At 47.1% G+C, this 8,328-nt stretch overlaps 1 non-coding gene across 1 annotated transcript; it reads right to left on the bottom strand.

The window, feature by feature from the left end:
• Positions 1 to 7,689: 7,689 nt before the first annotated feature.
• Positions 7,690 to 7,761, bottom strand: TRNAR-ACG (transfer RNA arginine (anticodon ACG)). The gene has a single exon. It is a non-coding gene; the product is annotated as a tRNA-Arg (tRNA).
• Between the last annotated feature and the right edge of the window lie 567 nt (positions 7,762 to 8,328).

Raw genomic sequence — 8,328 nt, 5'->3', positions numbered from 1 at the left:
TGCCATGGCTCCTAGAGATGCTTCCAGAGGCTTGTGCTGGGGGTCAGCGCATCAGTGAGGAGGTCCCCCTCTGGGCAGCGACTGCAGTTGGCATTAGAATAGATGCCGCACAGTCCAGAAAAGAGCAGAAAGACAGCAGGGCCACTTGGCTCCACCACGGTCCTGATCGGACGGTCGGGAGCTCCCCCCATGGCCCTAAGGGACACAGAGAGAGGACCAAACGCGGGAACTGAGTAGCTCTTGGCTCTCCACCCCCCCTCCTGGGTTCCTCACATACCACCAGGTCCTAAATGACAAGCTACAATTACAGGAAAGCGCTGAAGTTACAAGTTGTTCTAAACACTCTTCAACAAAGAATATTCAGTGAAAAGGAACCCCAGGCAGTTATAAACCTTTTTAGCTGTGTTGAAACCATAAGGTTTGCATCCAAGAATGTGTTGTCTGTTTGAGGCCAGCCTTTATTCTTTCCATCGGGTGCCAGTGGCATGCATTTCAAATGAGCGGTTGTCTGTGGCCCCAGAGTCTGTGGCCGAGGCATATCTAATCGGGTTGAGCAGCCGTTCATCCCAGCTGTCAGCTCGCTGGAAATCAGAACACTATCTGCAACCACACACAACTCGAGGAGAAGGTTGGAGCTCGGAGCCCTGAGCCTCCAACTCCCCCCTGGCCCGACTGGGGCGGCCCCTGGTTTTTCCTTTTCTTACATGACTATGTACAACAGTAGCAAAGCTATTTTAGGGATTAAAACAGCTAATTGCAGATTTCCATCAGGGCCAGCCGCTCAGAACCCAGGTTTGGAGAGCATGTTGGTGGTCTTTGCCTGTGGGATGGTTTTTTTGGTTTGTTTGCTCGAGAGGTCGTTGGTCCACACCCCAGACCCACAAAGCTGTTAATTGGAGGCTCTTCCATGTAAGCTGCTTGGTTCTGGGAGTGAGGAATTTGCTGGAATTTAGTGTGAAATAGCGTGTGATGTTTTTTTGGCCCTAAAAGCATGGCTGGAAGGGCCTTTAAAAGTCGTCTACTCAGCCTGCTTATTGGATAGATGAAGAAACAGCGGTTCAGAGAGGCCCACAGCCAGTCAGAGGGCAGAAGTGGGAGGAGACTCCAGCTTGGAGGACTTCCTTTCTGGTGCTCTCTCTTCTGAGATGTCTGCACAATTCTCTCAGGTCACTTAAAAGCTTCAGAAAGGTAGTGAAACAGGCTGGTTTACATCTCCAGGCCCTTCCATGTGCAGCAAACAGTACGACCTGGGGTGAGTTATTTAACCTTGCAGAGCTGTGCTTGCACCATCTATAAAAAGGGCGTCATAGGTTTGCCTATCAGGTCGGCCAGTTACTTACATGAGATCTTGATGCTTAGTGGTCCCTTGACAGTGCTCAGTGGCCATATTACACATGTCGCTCTACGTGGCTGCTTTTGCTGAGACTGACTGCAGATTCTTCTCCTGGAGAGGACGCACTGGGAGTTGGTTTTCCTGCCGTGACCCCCTCCAGCTTCCAAAGCTCTTCCTGTCTTTTCTGAGAGGTGATCTCCACAGGGTCAAGGAACCCAGTCCTGGGAAAGCTGGGGTCCTGGGGGTATCAGAAAAATTCAGGAGAAAAATATGTTATTTTCCACCAAGAGATGATGAAGGTCTCATTTATTTTTTATTTTTTAAAAGTAATTAACTTTTAAAATTAATTATTATTATTATTATTTTTTGGCCATGCCATATGGCTTACAGGATCTTAGTTCCCCGACCAGGGATTGAACTCAGGCCCAAGGGGGTGAAAGCACAGAGTCCTAACCTTTCAACTGCCAGGGAATTGGCTGAACTGAAGGTCTCATATATATTCTAATGAAAGTTAGACCTGTGACTTCCGGGCCTGTCTTTTCTGTAGAGCAGCGTAGATGTGCAGGATAACGTGCTTACCTCCTGTTTAAAGTTCACGGCCTCTCAGAGGAAGCAGTTTGCATCTCTCCCTTATCAGCCTGGGGATATACTTCAGAGTGCAGCAGGCAGTGGCCTGGGAGGGCGTCCCTCTTCCAGAAAAAAGCATTGCTTTTTCAGGAAAGGTAAGAACAGCTTCCTGCTTTGCTCTCTCCATCCTCCCCCGCTGTCTGGGGACCCACAGCAGGTCCGAGGAGCCTGGAAAACCTGGGCAGGTACAGGACATGGTGGAGACCACTTGCCCCCTCCACTGCCTGAGGACAAGGTGAGAAGTCAGCCACCTGCAATCCAAAAGAAGGTCTTAACCAGAACCCGGTCGCTCTGGCACCCTATTGTTGAATTTCCAGCCTTCAGAACTGTGAGAAATATACTTCTGTTTTTCATAAGCCACCCAGTCTATGCTCTTCAGTTACAGTAGCCTGAAAAAATGAAGATAACCTCTTATAAACTAGAAAGAGATGGGTACTCCCTCAACCTGATAAATGTCACATACATCCAATAGCTATAGTAAACATCATATTTAATGAAGAAACTTTAGCGATCCCCTTTAATACTGGAACAAAACAGGGATCCCACTATTGGTGCTGTGACTTAGCAAAGTATGGAAAAAACTGCAAGTACCCCCACCCACCCAAAAAATATGCACAGTGGAACAAGTCAACAGTAAGAAAAGGCATAAAGATTAGCAGTGAAGAGATAGCTATCCTTACGATAAAAAATAAAAATGAAAATCAGCACACAAAACTGATAAGGATGGTTCGCAAAGTTGCTAGATAAAAGTTTAACTTACAAAAAAAAATCAACTAAATAGCATTTTATGCTAATAGACAACTAAAATATAAGAGAAGATTAAACATGATTGTTACTAACAGAAAAATTGAAATATCTAAGACTTAATTTAAAAAATATGCCATGGAAGAAAGTTAAAGTTCTTTTAAGAGATACCAAAGAAAATCTAAATAACTGGGAACATCACTCCATACGCTTGGTTGGGATGGCATAATATTATAAGGCTGAAATATCTCTTCCAAATGATCTATAAATTAAATATGATCATAATATATAAACATTTGTTGTATTTTTAAAAAACTCAATATATGTATTCCAAAAATTTCTTGGAGACAGAGATGTCCACAGATAATTATGTCAACAAAGGATGAACAAAATAGAGACTTGCCTGACCCAGCATCAATATGTATTACAAAGGAAACCCAAATAGAAAAAAAATAGACAAAAGACGTGAATGAGCAATTTACAGAAAAGGGAGACCCAAATGATTAAAGAAACATGGGGGGTAGGGAATGCTCAAACATCAGGAATTAGAGAAATTCAAATTGAATCAATAATAGTGTATCACTTTACACACCCTGGGATGTCAAAACTGAAGAGCTGGTTGATGCCAAAGTTGCATGGACTCCTGGTGGAAGTGTGGCTAGGCATACTCATGCTGGAAAACAACGAGCAACACTTAGCCCGTGAAGTGTGTTACGCCCCAGGTCTCAGCGGTCCCACTCCTGCCTGTGTCCCCAGGGAACTCATCCTCCAAGTCCGTAAGGGAACACGTACGAGAATGTTCACCTCAGATTGTCATGGAAGCAGGAGGTGGAGGTAACCTTGGTGCTGACAAGAAAAATGGGTGGACACATGCTCTGAAGTACTGCATAGCAGATAAGCATAGTCTGGTGCGGCTATGTCTTAACAACATGGTGTTTAATGGGAACAAATGCTGGGAAACAGAATGAGGTTCTCAGACCACATTGTTTATATAAATAAATATTTGCACGCTTAAATACAGTACTATGCATTTAGAAGTGTGCATACACATGCATGGACGCACATGAAACACGTTAGAGAGTTGCCTCTGCGGAGAATGAGTTGGGGGCAAGCAACGAGGAGTCAGTGGACCCAGGGCGAGACCGCGCATATGTGCCAATGACAGGTGCTGAGAATTGGGTGTGATGCTCTGCACCTGGAGTCTCTAACAAATTCTAAAACTATTTCTCTTCTTAGATCCTTGAGTGAGGGTCTCTGAGTTATAAAATTCTCCTAATATCTGGATTATCGGAAAGATCTCTATTTTACTTCCTTGAATGATAGTTTTTCTGTACACAGAATTTTAGGTGGAATTATTTCCCATTAACAGGTTTAGGATATTGTTGCATGTTTTCTAGCCTTTATTGTTGCTTAAGGAAGTCTACCATCATTCTGTTATTTCTTTAAAGGTATTTCCTTTCTAGTTGCTTTTGTTTTATTTTCATTGTCTTTGGTGTTCTGGGTGGTAACTTATTTTTGGCTAGCTTGCTTGGAACTCTGGTCCATTTCAGGGACATAATACAGACACGCTAGTAAGACCTGGGACCTAAAACAAGACCCCCCCTCCTTGACCCAGGCTGGGACAATGCTGGATGGTGGGGGTCATGGCATGCATTGCATGCATGGCACCATGGTATAGTTGTGGTGTGGGTACCGAGGAAGGAGCTTCCATGCGAGAGTTGAGAACCGGGGTCATGTGAGTACCTGGATTAAACAGGCCTGCGTGCTGCAATTCATGGGGTCGCAAAGAGTTGGACATGACTGAGCGACTCAACTGAACTGACCTGAAGGGGCAGACCTGTTTTGAATCCTGAAGACCTTTCACCTTGGGCCCATAGAAGCCATCCCATCTCAGGAAGCAGCATGTTGAGCTAAATTTAGAAGACTGAATTTCCAGTTTGGGATACCTTGCAGGAGAAGTGGATCTTTAAGAGGGGAAACTCTTTTGGAAAGACAATTTAACTAGAAAGAGAAAGGAGGGAGCTGTGAGAGCAGGAGAAACACAGCAGACCCTCTGGACAATGGGCTGAACCAGGAGGACCTTAGGGCTGAGCTGGGGCAAAGATCTCGGGAGACCATCTCCCTGCCCAGGGAAGCCAGCCGAAAGCTCCACCTGGTTTGTGCTGCTCGGACTTTTTCCAATCGCCATGTGGAACTGCCAACATTTTCCACATTAAGAACAAATCAAAAGAGATTTTTCACTAAGCGTGAGTTAGGGGGAGGGAATGAGAACAAATCAAATTCATGCAAAAATAGAGGAAATTAATTTTTAAAAAGTCCAACCAAACACCCTGTAATTTTTAGTGATTTCCTTTCAAGGAAACTGACCACTGTCACTATAAACAAAACAGAGAATAAATAAATAAAAAGGGAAAGAAGGTTGTGTGTTTTTTTTTTTTTTTCCTCCTGGCCTCCCTGATGGATGGTTTATAGAGGCCTCAGGATAAAAGTCAGCCTCTAATTGTTCCCAGATGGTGCCCGCTTCTGCCTGCTTTGGTGTTTCCCTGAGTCTCAGCCCCAGCCTGGCAGACACGCTGGTGGTGACGGCTGCTGGACCCTCGTCCCCTTGGCGGTGACCGCAGCCAGAGGCAGAGGGGCAGCAGAAGGTCGGGGCCCTTGGTGGGAAGGGCAGATGGCCACAAAAAACCCTATTAACATCATGGAAATGACAAGCCACGAGCCAGTGCCCTTCAGAGTGGCTGGGCTCCTGCCTCTGTCCCTCCCAGGGGCGGTGTGCCTCCTTCCTCGTGGGGTGGCCTTCCTCACTTGCTCTTCACCATGCTCTGGGGGCCCACGAGGTATGGCCACTGAGGAGGGGCATGGCCAGGCAGAGATCTTCTCCTGACTTGGGAGAATTTTGCCTTCTTTTTTAATGCTCAAAAAGCAATCTAACCTCCTAGACCCTCAGTTTTCACGTCTGCAAAATGGGGATTAAAAACACCTACCCCTAGGGTTCCAAGGAAGAAGGAAGGTGAAGTGAGTAAACAGTGGTGGCCTCTGGACCGGTTATTATGAGCAGCCTCCAACCCTTTCTGAAATAAGGCAAGGTATTTGTCATAATTTGAGGAACCATCTCATATCATCTTTGGTCCTGTGGGATGGGGGCTGGGGGTCTCCATGAATCACCCTCAGCTGGTACCACCCCACCTTCTAGGAGCCCCTCACCCCTGGCTGCCACCCCTGCACCTCTGCTGCTTTAGCACGTAACTCCTGGGTGGTCACTTGGGACGTTTCTGTGTCTCCCTCTGCACTCCTGACCCTGCCTCCCAGGAATGCAGCCCGGAACCCCGCATGAGCTGGTCCCCTCCTGATTCCTCGATGAGTGGGACCTTAGTAAGACTGGGGGGTTAGGCACACAGTCAGGGTCTGAACCTCTATTCTCACCATGTCGGCTCCTCTCCTGACTCTGTTTTAGGGATTCAGGTGCTTTGACAAGATCAGATGCTCTTCTTTGCCTAGGAAGAATTTGAAAATAACTTCTTAGTTGTTGAATATCTCTTGCAAAACAAATAGCATGATGAGCTGGGGTAAATGAATCAGAAACAGATGGATAACATTTATCTGAAATACATAGAATTTCAACCCAGAGGGAAGGGGTGAGGAGGGGTAGCATTTGGGGTTTCCATGAGCCCAGATACAAGGAAAGGGGTTCGAGCCATATGAGGGATCTGACCGGCTCATCCGGGAGCCTCCAACCCAGGGTCTACAGAGGCTGTGCGTGTGGACCTCCGAGGAGCGTGGTTATCAAGGACCAGAGCTGCTATCAAGTTTCTAAGACATGGCTTCTGAAAATAAGCTGTTCTAATTTACAGTATACCTTCTCCTAACAACGCCCCCGCAGCACATGGCCCCGTGGGAGATGGAAATCATTTTGGAGATAGCCAGTTGCTGAGTTTGGCATCCGATCTGCAGCCGTTACATGTGTGGAGAGAGGCCGTGATTGGTGGGACTGGGAGTGTGCTGGGGGGTGGGGGCGGGGGTGGACACATCAGTGGTTTCAGCAAGAATGCGAAAATACTATATTTTGTGACAAAGTTGCTCCAGGGCAGGCAGATTGCTCACAAATCGGTTACAGATTTCCCTGAAATATGTATGGACTTCCATGCAGAAGGAAGGGAGTTTGGGGCCCAAATGCATTTGGGGTTTTGTTGGGCTCAAAACTGGGAGTGGAGTCGGAGACAATGGCGTGGCCCAGCAGTGGTCCCTGGGCCTGCCCCCGCCCTTCCTACAAGCGGGGCCGTGCCGGTCCCATATCCTCAAGAGAAGCTATCGCCCTCTTGGGTCTCCAGTCCTCCAGGGTGTTGTTCAGTCACTCAGTCGTATCCAACTCTGCGACCCCATGGACTGCAGCACGCCAGGCTTCCCTGTCCTTCACCATATCCCGGAGTTTGCTCAAACTCATGTCCATTGAGTCAGTGATGCCATCCACCCATCTCATCCTCTGTCATCCCTTTCTCCTCCTGCCCTCAATCTTTCCCAGCATCAAGGTCTTTTCCAGTGAGTTGGCTCTTCCCATCAGGTGGCCAAAGTACTGGTGCTTCAGCTTCAGCATCAGTCCTTTTGGTGAATATTCAGGGTGAGTCTCTCCCAAACCCACCCGAGTCTGTGACTACTGCCACCATATGCCACCTTCATCAGAGGAGAAGCCTGCTTTCCAGTTTGGGATGTGATATTTTGGAAAGGATGGCAGAATGGAAAGTGCTTGGAGGATCACTCAGAATCTGTCCTGAAGTTAACGTTCTACTGAAAATTTTAGATACTCCTTCCCAGGCTCAAGTGTGGTCCTTCCTAGAATGTCAAACGTGAACGTGAACGTGACGTGAAGTCGCTCAGTCGTGTCCAACTCTTTTCGACCCCATGGACTGTAGCCTACCAGGCTCCTCTGTCCATGGGATTTTCCAGGCAATAGTACTGGAGTGGATTGCCATTTCCTTCTCCAAGTCATCTTCCCAACCCAGGGATCGAACCTGGGTCTCCCGCTTCGTAGACAGACGCTTTACCGTCTGAGCCACCAGGGAAGTCTTAAGTGTTCATCAATTGATTGGTTCACACTGAACACATCTAAACTGGGACTCTGCTTTCTGCTACTGTCTTACCTTTTTATCTAAGAGTTTTTTTTTTTTTCATAACCTACACACGTTGTCTCATATACTTTATTTTGTTTCATTTTTTTGGCTGCCCTAGGCCTTTGTTTCAGTGCTTGGGCTTAGTAGTTGCAGTCCAAGAGCTTAGTTTCCCCTTGATATGTGAGATCTCAGTTCCCCAGCCAGGGATTGAACCTACCTCTCCTGCATTGGAAGGTGGATTCTTAACCACTGAACTTCCAAGGAAGTCCCTCAGATTCCTCCTTGATTGTTCCCTCTTGCTCATTCCTCAGGTCCAGTCTATCAAGGAAGCCCCAGAAGTTTAACTCCCAGACCCTCAGTGTTCTTGAATCCTCCAGATCATCAGCATCTTCTGCCTGGACAACCTCGATCCCCTCCGAGATGGCCTCCACCATCTCCACCTGCTGTTCTGCCTGCCTTTCTGCCAATGCACCCTCCACACAGCTGCCCCAGGGGCTGCTTCTATTCTCAAAACATAAT

This window comes from Bos mutus, chromosome 23, assembly GCF_027580195.1.
Source record: "Bos mutus isolate GX-2022 chromosome 23, NWIPB_WYAK_1.1, whole genome shotgun sequence".
Lineage (NCBI taxonomy): Eukaryota > Metazoa > Chordata > Mammalia > Artiodactyla > Bovidae > Bos > Bos mutus.
The sequence above is the reverse complement of the archived record's forward strand: the minus strand, read 5'-3'. Positions and strand labels throughout refer to the sequence as shown.